The 19,131-nt window shown below is 43.3% G+C and overlaps 1 protein-coding gene across 1 annotated transcript in view; it reads right to left on the bottom strand.

Annotated features, from left to right (window-relative positions):
• CPNE4 (copine 4) overlaps positions 1-19,131 on the bottom strand; it is a 672,331-nt gene that overhangs the window by 465,375 nt on the left and 187,825 nt on the right. The window lies entirely within an intron of this gene.

Below are 19,131 nucleotides of genomic sequence, written 5' to 3'. Positions count from 1 at the left end.
GGTCTTACAGAGTTTGTGATTTGGAGCCCAAGACCTGGAAATATAATCATTTGGGTATCTTCACTTCTTTTTAAGTTTATTTATTTTTGAGAGAGAGAGAGAGAGAGAGAGAGAGAGAGAGAGAGAGAGAGAGAGAGGCAGGGTGCAAGCCGGGAAGGGGCAGAAAGAGAGGAAGACATAGAATCCAAAGCAGGGTCCAGGCTCTGAGCTGTTAGCACAGAGCCTGACACAGAGGTCAAACCCACAAACCCCAAGTTCATGACCTGAGCTAAAGTTGGACAATCAACCAAATGAGCCACCCAGGCACCCCTTCACTTCTCCTTTTTGACCCTATAGACCAGACCTAAGCATTTGGTTCAAAGACAAGATAAGACCCAAATCATCAAGTTTAATTTCAAGAAACTGTTTTCTCCTATTTTATAGGCAAGAACTCTAGAGTCAATGGAGTCCCAATTCCAAGTGTGAATCCTTCCCTTCCACCCCACCATGCCACTGACTCAACTTGTGAACCAGAGCAGATAACAACCTGAGTTCCAAATTCTGTGTTTGCAAAACGGGGAAAACACAATTTATTCAGTGGAGGGTTGGAAAGAATAAATAAGACTGTGTATGTGAAGTGCTTGGCAGACCCAGTGCACATGACCACACAGGCTGAGCACTATCTTCACACTTTGAATGGCATGCCTCGAAGTTACGCGGTGTAAAACATACAACCATACATGGCAGCCCTTTCCTTCATTCAACAGTTCACTCATTCAGAAATTCACAAACCATGTTTCAGGCACTATTCTCTCAACTTCCCTTAGTAAGCCTTAATGAATTATCCATCCATAAATTCATTTTAAATCAGTTCTTGGATTGCCATGACACCTGTCATGATTTTAGATTTTCCATCTCACAGTCAATTGCTCATGTGTCAGTTACTCACCACACCCACCATACTGCCATCTTCTAGAATTTCTGTTCATCGCTACATCCTTCTTCCCTAAGCACTCAGCACAGAGCATGGCACAAAATCTGTTCACAATGTATATCTCTGATGGTGAATGATATACATCTTTCCTAACAGCATGACTGGAGTAGACTTGTCATGTAAACTACCAGGAAGCAAGGGTCTCTGTTTTCATTCTCAATTCCCCAGTCCCTAGACCAGTGTCTAACACATAATAAGTGCTTAATAAATGTTTACAGAATGCATGAAAAGTTCAGGCCCTTGGAAATGTTAAGTAAAAATAATTAGGAGTCTTGAAAGATGACTTATCATTCCTTATCAAATAAGGACTGAAAGAAAGTTATTTTGGGGTGCTTGGGTGGCTCAGTCAGCTGAGTGTCCGACTTTGGCTCAGGTCATGATCTCGTGGTTCATGAGTTCGAGTCCTGCATCGGGCTCTGTGCTAACAGCTCAGAGCCTGGAGCCTGCTTCGGACTCTGTGTCTCCCTCTGCCCCTCCCCTGCTCACGCTCTGTCTCTCCCTCTCTCTCAAAAATAAATAAACATAAAAAAAATTTTTTTAAAGAAAGTTATTTTGAAATGGAAAACACCCACATTTAGCTCCAAGTGTGAAATGGAGTATCAGGTATAACAGATAATAGCCTAATTACTGAAGAGTTACCTAAGAAAATCATCTCTGTCCCAGACTTGGTATCTGTTTTTCTTAATGGTTCATAAATTGATATCGTGATAATAATAATATTAACACTATTTATCAAGTGCCTTCTATTCTTTGCAACTTTAAATGTATGCAACCTTTGCAACCATGCCATAATATAGGTACTATTATGCCTTTTTTTAAGGACAAGGAGACAGGCTCAGAGATGTTAAGTAACTCATCCATGCCTTATGTGCAGGAAATGACTTAACTGAGATTTAAAACAGGCTCGTCTGATCTTTCCATATGGAGAAAAGAGTGTATGTGCACATGTGTGCATATGGGCATGAAGGTGCAGGCATGTGTATACTTCACACTATCGCTACAGTTCAGGATATGTTCATAAATCCTTTCATGAAGAAGAGTTCACTGAACTGAACTTCTACAGATTTTTCCTGGTGACTTTATTTCACTCCAAAAAATTTATGTTCTTAAAAAAAATGCCTATTTAAAAAAACCATTATGAATCCCCATGATGACATTACCCAGGAAGAAGATGTCTCACTGTAGGCATGATTATGAAAATTCACAAGCAGTCTACTTTTCTGGAAAACTATGCCAATGACCTCTCCAACCTTTTGCATCCTAGAATTATTAAATGGGCTGCTGAGCAGCTCAGGGTACCTGCTCTGTGACCAATACTCCCAGGCTGTTTATTGACCTAAAATTCTCCAGAGGCTATGTGTTCAGAAAGCAGTGGGTCACCACTGAGCCCCATGTCCTCTTACCTAATAGAAGGCATGGTTCAACAGGATGCCTGCCTGGAGCCAGAGGTAAAGGCTGGCACTGGGCCACATGGCTGCTCTAGGCCTTTCTCCATGGCAGATGTCAAGGTCTGAGGGGTGTTATATTAAAGGATCAAACTGCAATGGCTTCAAGATACCAGCCCTCTTCCCCACAAAGCCTTGGGCTGTGTGGAGTGAAGATCTCTGAGGAACCCCGGCTCAGCTGCTCCTAGGGGTGAGGGGAGTCAGCGCTAAAGCTTCCAGAGCTCAACACTGCCTGTCCCCTTCCCTCCATGCTTGTTAGACACCCAGCGTGGTTTTCAGAGGCCATGTTGATGCCATATGTTCATGCCAATGAAGCATTTTACTGCCTGAACAGAGGCACTTAGCACAAGGAAGAGAACATTATTTTCATAGCTGGTTGGCTCTTAATACTTCCCCAGGAGACTCCAGGCTCAAAGACAGGGTGTCTTGGGAGTTTGGGAAGATGCCAACAAGGTAAAGCGTTCCCAGTGACACAGCTCAGAATGTCAGCCAGGCAGAGAGAAGGGCCCAAGTCATTAATAACAGAATTTTGGTGCAAAAGAGAAAAATTAAGGAAGACAATAAAGAAATTGCATATGTAGTTTTTTTTTCTTTAATGGAAAATTAACATTACTTTATATCAGTGATTCTCACTTGACCGGGGTCAATTTTGTCTCCCAGGGGGATATTGAGCAAAGTTTGGAGATATTTTGGGTTGTCACAATTGGGCAGAAATGAGGGTGCTACTGGCACCTAGTGGGTAGAGACCAGGGATGATGCTAAACATCCAACAGTGACACATGACAGCCCCCCAAAACAGAATTCTCTGGCCATAAATGTTAATAGTGCTGAGATTGAGAAACGCTGGGGTATAGTAACTCTGAACAGATAAGAAACCCCCCCCTTTCCCCCTGAAACCTTGTTGCACTAACAATTAAAAAAAATTAATGTTTATTTATTTTTGAGAGAGAGAGAAAGTGAGCAAGCATGAGTGGGGGATGGGCAGAGAAAGAGACCCAGAATCCGAAGCAGGCTCCAGGCTCTGAGCTGTCAGCACAGAGCCCAACACAAGGCTCGAACCCATGAGGCCTGAGACCGTGACCTGAGCTGAAGTTGGAGGCTTAACTGACTGAGCCATCCAGGCGCTCCTCATTGCACTAGCGATAAAATTAGGCACATTCAGGGTCATGTAGGAAGGCATCAGGGCATGGCATTTAAAAGGAGTATCAGCTGAGTGTAAGATCTAGATTTAAATTTTAGGTGCAGAACTTTCTAGCTCTACAGCCTTGGACAGGTTATCTAACTTCAATGAGCCTCAATTTCCTCTTCTGCCAAACACAGACAGAACCAGCCACCTCTAACTTATGAAGTTTAAATTACATGAGATGATGATAAGAAAGTATTTAGCACCATGTCTACACGGCTACAAATACCTGAGTGATGATTATTAAGGCTCAACAAAGTGAGGGCAAAACAGAACAAAACAGGGTTTTAAGAGAAATTTACCAATCATCTTGGTAATTTGAGGGAATTGGGGTTTGAGGTCAAAATGCTCAGGATGCTCAGACCTGCTGCCTCTTAAAGGGTTCTCTGACTCCAGTGAGTCCCACCATCTTGTTGGTCTTTCCTTAGCTATCATTGTCCCTTTGCTCAGATCAGGTATCAGGTCACACTTATGTCCAAGTGTCTATGGTCAGAGGCCAGATAATCTGGTCATGGAGAAGAGATTGTCAATACCTGATACTTAACGCACATGTCACTGTTTCCCTTGTGCATGGAGGCAGAGGGGCTCTGGTCTCAGTCTACTGTTCCAATATTGAGCAGAATCAGGCCAGACTTAGCCACACCTGCCTTTGGTCTGACACCCCTTTGACCTCTCATAACCAATAGTTGCCTCAACACAACCCTGTCCTCACAGCAACCCTGGAACTCTCCTCTCTCCAAGCCCCATTTCCTGGCGCACGATGTTTTCTGCTGACTTCAAAGGCACCCCAGGTAGGGAAGCACCACAGAGCATGAAGAGAACTGCTTAGCCAGCCACACAGACTGCCTCAAAAGGCCTTCAAATCAAAGAGTTCAAAGATGCCTTGGAAACCATCTAGCATAGTTTCTCCTGGCCAGTAAACCTGAAGCTCAGAAAGAGGAAAAGACCCAGTACTGCCACTAGCCCATAGGGTGCCTTTGTGCAAATGAGAAATGGCCCCCATCTGGATGGAGGCAGTCCTGAGCCATGGTGAAGAAACAGCCTGACAAGTGGAAGGGGCCCAGATCTCAGGCCAAGACAGGCCTCATTGTGCACCGAACAGTCCTGTGCAAAAGCTCTGGGAAGGGGTTTTTCAAAATCACAAAAATGAATTGTCACAGAGCTGAGATCAGACTGACAACCTCTTAGTACAGTCAGTTACCTATGGCAAATGAAGGGCTCCTGAATCTCTGATCTCCTTGCAAAGTGAGATTTATTGGCCAAAAAAAAAAAAAAATGGATTTCACAATCCATCTTCCTTTTGGTCCCTTTAATGACAGTATGGGGAAATGTAGACACCTGCCATGGTGTGAGTTCCTTAAGGATATTTCATATATAGCTGGTGGCCCAGAAAAACTCAACACATTCAAAACAGTAAGGGGGCTCTAGTAGCTGGGGAAGGGGAGCCTAATCACTGAGTTCAGAGGCGACACTTAATTATGCAAGGTAAATCCCAAAGGACAGCTTTGTTTTAACATTGTAACGGCCAGCATGGCATAGCTACAAAAACAGAAAACCATTTCAGGGAAGTCCATTAAATTTCCCACCACTGGAGTATTTCGTATCATTTTTTGTGATGAGAAAAACATGGGGCATATCATTAGGGGCAACTTCGATTGGAATTAGATGAGTTACTATATACTACAGCTTAAGCAACATCAGTTTTCCTGAATGGGAACCAGTTGATGATTTCAACTTCCCTATACTGCCTTGGGACAAAAACTTCCCCCTCTTCCTTTTGTCTGCTCTGTAGGTCAAAAGTCAGCAGACTTTTTCTATAAAGGACCAGATAGCACTTATCTTAGGTTTTGTAGGCCACATGGTCTCTGTCACAACTACTCAACTCTTACGTTGTCGCACAAAAGCAGCAAGAGACAGTATGTAAATTCATAATTGTGGCTGTGTTCCAAAAAAGCCTTATTCATAAAAACTGGTGGCTAGCTAGATTGGACTCATTTAGCCCCCACTCATTGACACGGGTTGCAAAAGCCACCAAGATGGGATGCTCCTGGACAAACAGAAATGAGAATCCAAGATGGCAAGGGTGCGAAATCCTTCCTCTGACTCTACCCTTGATTGTCATGGAGCTGGGAAGAAGATTTATTTTTATTTTTATTTTTAACATTTATTCATTTTTGAGAGGCAGAGAGAGAGTGTGAGGGGGAAAGGAGCAGAGAGAAAGGGAGACACAGAATCAGAAGCAGGCTCCAGGCTCCAAGCTGTCAGCACAGAGCCCAATGCAGGGCCTGAATCCACGAACTATGAGATCATGACTTGAGCCGAAGTCAGATGCCAAACTGACTGAGCCACCCAGGTGCCCCTGGGAAGAAAATTAAACAGAGAAAACTGGTATCATACAGTAAGAGAAGGGACTTATCCAGAGCTTGGATGCTTCATCCTAAGATATGCCCCAAATGCTAGTTCCCATGGTATCATGAGATTAATAAATTAGTAGAAGATTCTGAAAACCAGAATGGCCTCCCCTCTACCTTCTCCCAGGATACCAAAGGGATACAACCACCAAAAGGAAGACCTCGATAGCAGGAGCACATTTAAGAATTCACATTGGCTGTATTTCTTTGGTCAGTTATATTGGCTTACGTCTGTGTCACAAACCTAAACAGGATTTCTCAGAGGCCTAAGATCTGGAAGCCATTAACATGACTAGAGGCTTTACCTCTGCTCCATCCTTGCCAGACCGTGAGGAGGGAGAGTATACACCGCACCCCCGCCACCAGGCATAACAACTCATCCTTCACCGGATAGCAGAACACAGGACCAAATTCCTTCTTCATGAGTAAGAAATATTGTTTTCCTGATTATACCATAATCCCTCCAGGGCAGGGACTTTTGTTCTTGTCAGTATTATTACACCCTTGGCCAGAGTCCCCACAGGTTAAAATTATAATTGCTAAGATTCAAGGAGCAATTATTCTATGCCAGGCATTATTCAGAGTGCTTTAAAGCCCCTCTCGTTTAGTAACTTCACAACAACCTAAGAGTTAGGGCTCACTATTTTTATTACTCTATACTGATGATTAATGGAGCTGGGACACAAAAAGAATGAGTAATTTGCCCAATATCACGCAGCTGCAAGTGATGGAGCCCACATTTGAACCCCAGTATCCCAGCTCCAGAGCCAGTGCTCTTAACCTGTATGTAATACTGCTTCCAATAATGCAACCAGTATAGGTGATCAATAACTTTTGAGGGCCAATGACAGTAATGACTCTGAGAAGTGGGAAACAAAGTCTGAGTTGAAGCTCAGCCAAATTGTGCATGATTGCCAGGAGACTCATTCTGCACCTCCCTCTCCTGAAGTGGGCACCATTGTACTGCCTTGCCCTCTCAAAAGGGAGCAGAGTTCTAAGGGTGGTGGAAGCCATAAAAAGAGCTATCAGGAGACAGAGCTGCAGCTCTGTAAAGAAAGCCCTTTTTCAAAAGCATCAGGCTGGAATGCCCTGGAAATACACCAAGAGCTGGAAATGATGCTCTCCGTGCACACTCTCAGACCCTTCTCTTAGAGGACAGGGTAGAGAAAATGGCCCCAGGGCAAATTTCCACTTCATTCTCCTCATCTCTCTGAGATCCTGCTTCTAAGGAACACAGGGGTCAGGCATTCTGCATATCCCAGTGATTGGGGTGAGGGCTAGAGGCAGCTGAGGAGGAAAGAGTAGGCAGAGGCACTACCTAGCAGGGGCTAGAAATGATGGCTTTGTTCATTAAACCACTTGGCTTTTCCTTCCTCAATATCCAGGGTATTTTTATTTTTCTTTCCTTTTCTTTCTTAAAATGTTTTTGATCCAGAAGCTCTTTTAATCTGTTTTTCTGGTCTAACATTGGCATTTGGGAGTAGGAAATAGAGACTAATTACAGTTTTGATTACATCCCATGGTCTACAGGGAGGATCACACTTCTATTGTTTTTTAATATATTGTCTTCTTGGTTTCTGTCTTTCACAGAACAGTTATTTAATAGTTTCAAGCAACTGGATAGCTTTTAATTAGCTTAGTATTCTATACCTCCAAAGTCACTATAACATGGTATGAGAATGTAGTGTGCAAGAAGTCTGATTGCTTTTTTTAACCAAGAATATTTTTCAAACAGACCCTATATATCTTTGTGGAAAACTTCTATATTCTTGAAAAATATTTTATCCTCCATTTTTAAAATTTTTCTTCAAAATTCTGTTAAATCACTCCTAATGAAATGTGGAACAAGACTATTTCAATTATTCTGCTGATCAAATATTTAACTTACTTATCATTGCTTTCTTTGTCTAACATATTTTGATAATAGGGTACAAAGATTCTGTGTATCAAACTATTTCCTAGAGTCTGAGAATCTCTTCTCAGATCTTAGTTTTTCTTTAATCTGCTAAAGAGCTGGTCCAAATCACTTTCACCAAAATCACTACATATCTCTGAACCTAAGTTTCCCTTATTTATTACATGGAATTGAATAAAACATTTCAAAATTGCCTTCTAACAATGCTCTTGTAGGATAGCGAGGCTTCCATTTACCACCAGGGCCATCTCGCCTTTCTTTCTTCTACAAGATAACCCTTTTAACCAGATTTCATCTGATGAAGGAAGGAAAGGAAAAATAAAATAGACCCTAAAAATCACCATACTGTCCTTGGAAGGAAGTCCTTTGTTCTAACTCGTCACACACACACACACACACACACACACACACACACACACACACGTTAAATATATGACGCCTGAATGTGAGCTTTTCAATAATCAGTTGTAATGTGCCAATGAGAAAATATCTTTTTGGAGCAGCCAGCAAATATTTGGTGAAGCGATTATTTCCTTTACTTAAGGGCAAAAATCAAAAGGCTGCAAGGCGAGGGGATTCCAGCTGCCCCATATCTCCTAAAGAATACTGCCGATGAGGGTAAGCTGTTAAAAGGATTGGATGGAACAATCACAGAGAAATGCCAGCCTCAGCAGGAACAAATTTAGAATCTTCAACTTCCATGGCTAGACCATCACCAGTGTATCAGTCAGATTTCATTCAAGTAAGTCATTGCCAGGAAAGACCCAGACATCAGGCTAGGAACAGGGCTCGTCAGGCACCTGAAAATAAAATACTCCTTCCTGGATTAGATATTGGAAGTAAATAGCATGAATTCATTTCAGCTCATAAGACACGCATTTACTATGGAAACATCCAAGAACACAGGTTAAATGTACGTATCAAGGAACAAGAAAAACAGGAGAGTTTCCTGACCTATGGTATTGAACAATGTAAAAGTTAAGACAACCTCTAAGATCCTTTCAACCCTGAGCTGCTGCAATTAAAAAAACCAAACAAACAAAAAACAAAACCTCTAACAACATGCTAAGCATTACATACTGTATTGGACTCTACCATATTGGACCAGCCACACCAGGAATTCAACTGCGATCTTTGACTTCCTGGCTGTCTGAGATCTCCAGCATGTCAGACCAGTAGCCCTAAGGGTGGTGCTTTGGCTCATCCACCAGCCGCCAATAATTAAAGACTGTGATTTCAACTACGAGGGGGAAATAGGTTTCAGTGCTCTCTCTTTAATTTAGACTTCCATTCCAAGTAGCTCTTCCTGTGCAGCATAAGGTAACCAATCTACGGATCAAGGCAGGGCCTGACTGAGATAAACTGAATGATTCCCCTGAGCCCCTTGCCAGCTGAGAGAAGTGGCACCTGGCGGGGGGGGGGGGGGGGGGTGGGGAAGAAAAGCAAAAGGAGCACTAAGAGAGGAAAACAGCTTCCCTGGAACTCTCTGTTGGAAAATGAAGGCGGAAAAAAAAAAAAAAAAGATGCTGCTTGAGCTTTTACTTACATCAGTCCCCATTCTTGGACCGAAATTTTCTCTCCTCTTCAAATAATAAATCCTATTTGGAACCCAAGTTTGTATTACTTCTCTATAAGACTTCCCGAAACCCATCCATCCTACAAAAAAAAAAAAATGCTCCATTCTCGGAACTCAAAATGTCTCTCATTCCACTCATCTAGCAATAATGCTCACACTGTCTTGCATCATCTTGCATTCTTGTTTCGTGACATCACAGAACTGGTACACTATTATCTGACTTCTCATGCACTCATGTCTCGATTCCTAAGTTTGATCTTAACCTTCTTGAAAGTAAAGTCCATAACTGTTTAAGCTTTTTCCTCTAACGCAGTAATTTGCACATGGTAGGTGTTCAATATATGCTAGTAATTCAGGAAGACAAACAAGGAAGGAACGAGCAGGGGAAAGGTAACAACATAGAACAAAAATGCCCCACGGTAGCATGAAGGTGGACCTGTTGTACCGGAGAGGGAATCAAAATTCCATGCAAACTAAACCAATAGCACCCGGGAGATACCTAGAAACGTCTGTTGATTTAAAGGAAGGATGTGAGGAAAGGAAGAAGGGATGGAAGAAAAGGGTGATAAGAGGGAAGAAAGTGAGGAGGGGAAAGAAAGATGGAAGGATGGAGGAGAGAAGAATGGAAGAAAGGAAGGATGACAAGAAAAATGGAGGGAAAAATAGAAGAAAAGGTGGGAGGAGGGGGGTAGAAAAAAGGAAAAGGAAGGGACAGGGGACAAGTCTTACCCTTGTACTTCTGGATCTTCCATTTTTATACTATACCCTTTCTTGTTCCAAAATATCTCTTGGTGCCTTACAGGGCACCCAGCACCTAGTCCCAGGCTTGTTGGTGCACCTGCAGAAAGCCGTGTGTAAACCACGTCCAACGCTGATTCGCTTCACTGGTCAGCACCTGCCATCTCCTGCAGGTTACAGTGCCACCAATCCTGGGAAGTCAGCCCCAGGAAAGCTGCATTTCATGGCTCAGGGCTGACAGCTCTGGAGGACGTCTGGGCAGAAGGCTGAGGCACCACTGGCCTGCACCAGGAGTTGCAGAGGGAGGTCTTCTCCTCTTATTTGTGCCACAGTGTCACATGACACACTCAGTCCACTGGTTCCCTGGGCAGCCCATCAGGGAATCAGGGCTCCAAGGCTTCATGGGGTGGGGGCAGGGCAGTGTCTCTGAGGATACTCTTTGGCACACAGCCATGCCTCCCTCACTGCTAACCTCCTGAGGCACTGCCATTGCACCTCCTCCAAGCACCCCCAAGGACCCAGACGCTCAATTCAGACTGTGTCCCAGACAACATGGGAAGGTTGGAGTCTAACTCTCAACAAATGCACAGCTCTTTGTGGTAACCCCCAAAAAAGATCCCAGGCAGCTCTGGACTTCCCAAGACAATCTCCGTCTCTACTGTTCCCTTCTCCCTCTAATAGAAATGCCACAACATTATAAACGTTCATGTACATATTTTTTAAAAAGAAATTTGCCATGGAAAACACATCCATTGAAGAGGCAGTGAAGGAGTTCTTGATGGGGAAAAGGAGATAGTCTATGCCCCAGGGATGTTTGTACACCCCTGAAATTTGAAGCAGACTTGATTATACGAGTAGGTGTGTTTGCCTTTCAGGTGAGAGAGTCCACAGCTCTCAGTAGACTTCTCCAAGAGAACTGTGACCCAAACAAGATTAAAACTATCACCCTATGTAAGGCAGGTTGTTGGGTGCTTATCAATCAGGAAAACAATGCTCGGTTAGTTTGCCAAAGACAATGGAATTTCATGAAAATGCATTTCCTAGAATTAACCTATTTTGCTAAGATGACAACTGAATTTTCTTCCCCTTCCACCTCGCATCTCCGAGGTGAACAGTCTGTGCTTGTCTGTACCCACCAGCCTATATCTGTTGGTGATGGCAGGGGAAGGCCATTTAAACTTGTGACACTTCATTAAGCCCATGCCCACTGCCATCACGGCTCTGAATTAAAGTAAACCAATTCCAAATGAGCAAGCCTAGAAATGCTCTCCCTTCTGTCTACCCAAATGCACTCCATAGGAATAAAATGAGTGGCTTTAGAGAAGGTAGTTTTAATATACCACATCATTGTCTTGAAAGTTAAAATATCACTGAAAGAATGACCAAGGATATACGTGAAGTATTTAACTAAGCCCTAATATAGCACCGCGAGGACACAAGTGATTCGATTGCTACAGAATAAAATGAAGCCGAGAAAAATCAGGGCGATGCACTTGAGCAAGCCCCGAAACACGAAATAATGGGAAAATCTGCTTTATCACTTTATTTTTAAAAAGCCGTTAGCAGACTCTGCAGCTGTTAATCACTGCTCACATATGGCATGGCTGTCACCTTTATGAATCATGTTTTATCTTGAAAAGATTGTCCATTATTACCTTTCCTTTTGCACGTTCCTAAGGAGATGTGAAACAAGAAAATAGGAAAAGCTCTGAGGTTCTCTGCGCAAGGATCAACATTCACAAATAAAGCAAGCAAGAAAGTATGGTAAAGTTTTAAATATGTCCAATTCTGTGAAGCTGAATATCAGCATCTTCATTTCCAAGCAGAAACAGTGCTGTCTCTTACTAAAAGGAACGTCTACTCTAAGACTTTGCCCTGACTGCACATGAAATCTACGCCCTAGGTAGTGAGTAGCAGAAATGCTCAGAGAGCTGTTGTTTTAGATGAAGGATTTAAATAAATGGGACTCAAAACAAAAGACATGATATCACACATCAGTCTGTGATACAACACATCTGAGAAACAAATTTGACAAATGAAGGTAAATATACATTAACTGGGACCGAGGAAGAGACACATATAAAGGAATAAGGAACATTTACAATCCATATGCATATGATTTGTTCACTTACTTTAAAAACCAGAATGATAGAGTCAACCACTATGAAACTTGTGGCTCAGGAAAATTTGCCTCAATGCCCTCGCTTGACACAATCTGCCACTTTACCGCACTGCAACATTAGCCATACTTCAACAGAGCAAAAAGCAATCACTCTGCATCCAGTCCTAAGACTAATGGCTTTCAGAAGTTCTAAGAATCAGATGCTCTCAGAAACTAGCATCCTAGAAAGAAGCAAATTCTGCTCCTCAGCCAGAAGGACCAGGCAGTCTTCCCATGCAGCACCCAAGGAGCTGCAGGGTACCAGAGTCAGAACGTGGCACAAACTGCAAGGTGCCAGTGTCAGCCTTGTCCGGTGCTCCTCCCCTCCCCTTTCCGAATGGGAGAAAGTGGTCTGGGTCCTACACATAAAAGCCAAGAGCTTGTGAGCGGGCTTTCCCCTCCTCCGTCCCAGGGCTGCTCGTAATCCTGCTTGCTCTCAGCTGTCCGACCTGACAGTGAGTAAGTCACTTACCACGAGGGGCAGGAGGCAGGGCTGCTCCGTCAGTACCAGTGGTCCGGATGCTGGAGCGCCCGAGAGGAAAACCGGGTGCAGCCTAGGATGCGCACACGGAGGCTGAGGCTCTGCTCGCATCCTGGCAAAGGCAGCATGTCACCCTCCCAAATGAGTGAATTAATAAATGATAACCCCGTGGTCAAATCTGTGGAACTGAGCACATGGAAACCCTGGCTAGTTCCTTAGGCAGGGGACACCGTGAACTCCCGTTCCTAAAGAGGAGCACAATATATGCTTTGAAGCAGAAGTCGGCGACCCAAATCACACCACAGAGCATGACCCCTTGTCCCAGGATGATGTATCTCTTATTTCCCCCTGAGGGGTGGAGGATGGTCAAAGCCAGAAGATTACCATCATCTCTCCCTCCTCCATCCCCCACCAAGTAATCAATCAATAGCTCTCTACCCCCCTGTCCAGCAGTTTTGGAAACCAGGAGGAGTGTGTGATCTCCAGCTAGGATTGTGGTACGCGACCAAAGGGACATCAGGCACATCTGGCACGTGCCCAAGATTATACTAAGAGCTGCTGAACATGAACAATAAATATGTTCTTCGAGCCCATCTCTTTAAAACGACTCAGAATAAGCATTAAGCATGAATTTGATGCTTTCAACTGTTAAATCCCCGTGTCTCTCTCCATGTAGGACACCTGATAACACTGTGACAGCGGACTGTTGTGCTTTTTTGACCCTGTGTAATAACTCCAGCTGATGCTAAATGAATATGACTGATGGTGACTCAAGAGGCTATGGCTGTCACTTTGGCAGACTGGGGTGTAAGGCACCAAGGCTGTCTTGCCTCCTCGCTCTCTCTAATATGTAAAACAGTCTTGCAAGAAAGATCCTTAGATCCTTAGAGATCAGATACTTTGGTTTCATAAATGGGGAAATGGAACCCAGATCATAAAGTTGTTCTGTTTTTAGAGACAGAAAGAGACAGAGAGCACATGTGTAGGGGAGAGGGGCAGAGAGAAGGAGAGAGGGAGAGGGAGAGGGAGGGGGAGGGGGAGGGGGAGGGGGAGGGGGAGGGGGAGGGGGAGGGGGAGGGGGAGGGGGAGAGGGAGGGGGAGAGGGAGAGGGAGAGGGAGAGGGAGAGGGAGAGAGGGAGAGAGGGAGAGAGGGAGAGAGGGAGAGAGGGAGAGAGGGAGAGAGGGAGAGAGGGAGAGAGGGAGAGAGGGAGAGAGGGAGAGAGAATCCCAAGCAGGCTCCATACCCAGCACAGAGCCTGACATGGAACTCAATCCCACAACCCTGGGATCATGATCTCAGCCAAAATCAAGAGTCGGACCCTCAACCAAAGGAACCACCCAGGCACCCTGGGACCCAGATCATAAACCATTCATCTAGAAACTCACGATCATTCACCCACGAACACCTACTGGGTATAAGAGCTTCACAATGCATGGCAAGAAAATTCTATCATTTAGATATCTTGTCTATAGTCCATATTTCAGAGAAATATTTCCTTGGATTTTTTTTAAGTCTATGTATGTTTCCTGTCTAGAGATGGCCAAACAGAAATATGTTCCAAGTGCAGGAACTGGCAAACTTGTTCTACAAAGAGCGAGATAGAAAGCTGTGTGGGCTATACTCTGTCACAACTACCCAGTTCTGGCATTGTAGTATGAAAGTAACTATAGGCAATAACAGGTATGACTGTGCTCCAATAAAACTTTATTTATAAAAAAAGTCCACACGCTGGATTTGACCCACAGGCTACATTTTGCTGATACCTGCCCTTAGTGGATCTCATCTGACAATGGGCTGAAGATCTCAAGTTTGCCTTAATCAGGTCTTGTTTAATCTCAAACCTCCCTTAGATTCATAGAAGTTTAAAAGTATTTATAAAGGAAAAATCACATAACAATTTGTTTAGAGAATGAACTTTGTAACTAGCTATTATAATTACCCATAAAACACCGGAGAAGAATGGGAATCACAAATAGAACTGTTCTTGCTCATCCAAATAAACAGGGAAAGAAGTGTTCATCTAAGTAACCAAGCACTGAGCCTCCCTAATCGGATGACGTCTCTTTTTCCCAGCTTAGGAAAGATGATGTTCCTAGGATATCAGGCAGATCCCCAGATTCCCATCATTCTGTCCCTATAGACAATAACTCCCATCTATTCCTGCTGGATGCAAGTCTAAGCAGGGCTGCTTATCTTGGTTGGAAAGGCAGACACAGGGCAAACTCAAAGGGTCAGTAAGCAGCTATAGTCTTCCCTGAGCCCATTCCCTGGACAGGGTGGGTGGGTGGGTGGGTGAGGAACAGGGGGCGAGGATCCTTCCCTCTTTGTGTCTGCTTTGGAGAAAGGAGATCTCAAAAGCGGCCCCCGCAATCTACAAAACCAACAGGGTTGCTCACCCGAGCCCACTGAGTCAGAATTTGAGAATTTGGGGCAATAAGCTCACAACTTAAAAACAGCACCCAAAACTTGGCTGAAAGGGTTCCCAGGAGATGGCCCCTCATGGGGCATACCACACAGACTCCCGTTTGATGTGAATGAAAAGAAGATGTGACCTGCGGGTACACTCATTTATGCCCTAGACCCTCCTCCAAATGCTGCTTTCCAGAAAGAGAATTCCTTCACAAAGTTATAATTACCTAGCAGAATGTGCTCTGTACACAGAAATGTGGTATAAAGGACTCCATGCTGCGTCTGATCAACTCACAGAAATGCCTCATGTCAAATTTCAGCTTTTAAGGAAGATGACAAATGATCACCTAGCATCACATTTTTTTATTTATTGTGGCTGTGGGATGTGCCTCTGTGACACCAAACATCTGGATAAACATTTTTAAAGTTTCTCTGTGAACCAGTGATCCAGATGTTTGCTGTCAAAAAGATATAACAGTCAAAGGACCGGAAGACACCCTCTTTCCAATTTATCATCCAAGGATCTGCTACATCTAAATCACTGCCCTAACTCTGCTGCAGAATCTCCCTTAGAGTTCATTGGTTTCTGTGAAAAATAAAAGGAGATTTGAATTCACTGATCATCAGTTGAGAACCACACTGAGTTACGTCAGCTCTGATTTGGTTGATTTTACTCAGTAAAATTTAACGATGCCATAAAACATTAAGAGTCAACCATGGCATCCAAGTCTGAACAACCATGGACCATTAAACACCAAAGGAAAGTATCTACTAGGACTCCTCTTTCCCGTTAGGTAATGAATAAAAATGATGGAATCAGTCATTAGCCCACAATTAAACACAACTCAGCTGCCAACATTACACAGAAAAGCCACAGCACTAGAATCTAATCGATCATCTCTTCCTCCCACTGTGAGGAGTTAGCAGGAGTGAGCCCTCAGCTTGCTTCCTTGGACTTCTCTTTTGGTGGCATGTGCCCTGAGGAACCCTGAAGGCAATACATGCCACAAACATTCACAGACCATATCTTTCTAAATGCCCTTGACTGGGATAGAGATCCTTCGAGGAATAATAAAGCCACCACATCTCAGTTTGTTCTGGGATAGATAGTTTAACTGTTGGCTTTTCCTTATCATAAATGCACATACACATACATACTTACACACATAAAAATGTAAGAACGCAGTTCCAAAGCAGATCAGCCTTTTCTTTAGGAAGTTGCCATCACTAGAAATACAGGCTAAGGCTTAAGAAAGGTTTCCATATTTAAAAAAATACAAGTATAGGAGGAGATGTGACGAGTCTCATCTTTGCTGGCTACAAAAGTCATCGAAACAAATTAGGGTTGAGAATCTAAGAAAAATGGCACTATTTGCAGCATGGTCTAGTGCAGCTGTTCTCAGAAGGTGAACCCCTTTAATTTCCAATATAGTACATGTGGATAGATTTAGCCTAAACAAAAGCTCTTTTGGGATCTTTAATAATTTTTGAGGGTATAAAGGAGCCCTGAGACCAAAAAGTCTAAGAACCTCTGGTTTAGTGGAAAGAATAGATATTTTAAAGTAAAATGATTTTCAAGTTTGTTTTGTGCCCTCTCCCATTGGCTGTGTAACCTTAGCCAAGTTACTCAGCTTCTCTGGTCTTCTATACTCTATACATCAGACTAGCCACCCTTATAATTATCTGCTCAAACAAGTTTCCCTGCTGAAACATAATATCCAGAAAGTCAGGATTATGTCTGTAGGCTCACCCCATATCTCAGAGCCTAGCATGATACATGATAGGGTCTCAATAAATAATTATGACTTGATTGGCTGGACAGTTATGAGGATTAAATAGGACAATATGCATAAAGTGCCCGCTGAGGTACCTGACACATGGCAAATGTCATAGTTGCTCAGTAAATGTCAGATCCCTTTCTTCACCACTAACGCTGTTCTCGGTTTTACCACACAAGATAGAAAGTTCACAGTTTGTCTAAATAAAGGGAATATTTAAGACTTGGTTCTCAAAGTGTGGTCCCCAAACCAGCAGCATCAACATCACCTGGGAAATTGTCAGAGATACAAATTAATTGGCTCTAACACTAGACCCACTGAATTGGAAGCTGGTGGGGGCCAGAAGACATCTATCTGTGTTGTAACAAGTTTTCCAGGAGATTCTGATTTGTCCTCAAGTGTGAGAAACTTGGCTTTAAGACCTGCATTGGGTCTCTCTGAAAAGAGTATTTTATGCTAGCAGCATTTTGGACTTTGATAGCAGAGAACCCCCAATATGTTGTCTATTGCTTGCTGTCTAGAATCTTATTTGAACAAAGGTGGAAGATACATAAAGTCAAATACAATAAATGTCTGTTGCTGAACCTTGCAGGGCAGAGTGATTGATTTTGTATTCTAGCTGTGTATCTGGGGGCCAGTGCTAAACATACTTTGCATCAGAAATAAAGCTGGAACCAGCAGGAACAGAGAAGTTTTATCTTAGAGAAACCCCAGCATACCCCTTGAGTCATCTTTGTGTCTAGGCATAAAATTCGTGGGTAGAAACAGAGAAGAGGGAAGGGAGAAAGGTAAGTGGTTACGTCAGTAGCTGTGGAAAGCACACATTTTATTGCCGATTTCTATCATACTTTCATAAACACACTCCTATTTTTCACAACCCCTTTGCAATACAGCAAACCACTACCATTAGGGTAATTACTCACAAGCTCCCAAGTTTGAGGGGTGCCACCAGCCAATATTAGTTACAGTTTGAGCAATTTCCATGTGCCTGAAATCTGATGGGCAGTTCGGATGCCACAGATGTGCACTATATCTTTCAAGGCTCGCAGTTATCCTCGGGCATAGGCACTATCATTATTCATTTTACATCTGTGGAAATTGAACTTCAAGAGATTAAGCAGAGCTGGGATTCAAACCCAGGAATCCCTGGCTAAAAATTCATGCTTTTCACTAATAATTCTACCTACCTATATACAGCACAGAGTGTAGCCTTGTAAATATAATGGAGCACATTTTAGGTAGGGGCTATGATTCAATGAGTGAAATAAAACCCATACACAGTCAAAATAATCTTCAAAATAAATCCCATAAGTTGTTCAAGTGCAACATATATTGTATTACATAGGTGATGTCTATAGTAGATCTGTAAAACCTCAAATGTTAATTTAGATTACACAATACAGAACGACCAAAATATAGTAAGAGTATTTTTTTCTAATTTTTTTTAGTGTTTATTTTTGAAGGAGAGAGAGACAGAGTGCAAGGAAGGGGGCAGAGAGAGAGGGAGACAATCCGAAGCAGGCAGGCTCCAGGCTCTGAGCAGTCAGCACAAAGGCCTATGCAGGGTTCGAACTCACGAGCTGTGAGATCATGACCTGAGCGGAAGTCGGACACTTAACTGACTTAACCGGCGCACCCAGGCGCCCCAAGAGTATTTTTAATGAGAGACGCTGTAGGATTGATTTTGAGCAAGTTCAATGTGCAGTGTAAAGACCCACAAACTTGGCCTAGATGCAGGATACATGCTAAGGGGGTGGGCACACACACAGGGTGATGGAGAGAGTTATCTGTGTACCAGAAGGTTCTAGGCACTCTGGAGTTATCATAAGAAGTGCACTACACAGCTGCTACCCCGAAAAGCTTGTAATACGCCAGGGGAGTGGGTGCAGCCAGGCCATGAGGACACGTGAAGAAGAGGATGTGAGCCTTCTTGAGAGAAGCAGCTGTGGAAGGATAGGTAAGAAACAAAGATCATACGAAACACGAATTTGAAAAAAACACCCAGCTTTGGAATTGGAGTGGGAGCCCCCTAGATTTCAGTCCCCCTCTGTTGCTAGTGC

Source organism: Panthera tigris, chromosome C2 (assembly GCF_018350195.1).
Source record: "Panthera tigris isolate Pti1 chromosome C2, P.tigris_Pti1_mat1.1, whole genome shotgun sequence".
Lineage (NCBI taxonomy): Eukaryota > Metazoa > Chordata > Mammalia > Carnivora > Felidae > Panthera > Panthera tigris.
Note: the sequence above shows the minus strand (reverse complement) of the source record. Positions and strands in the feature narration are given on the sequence as shown.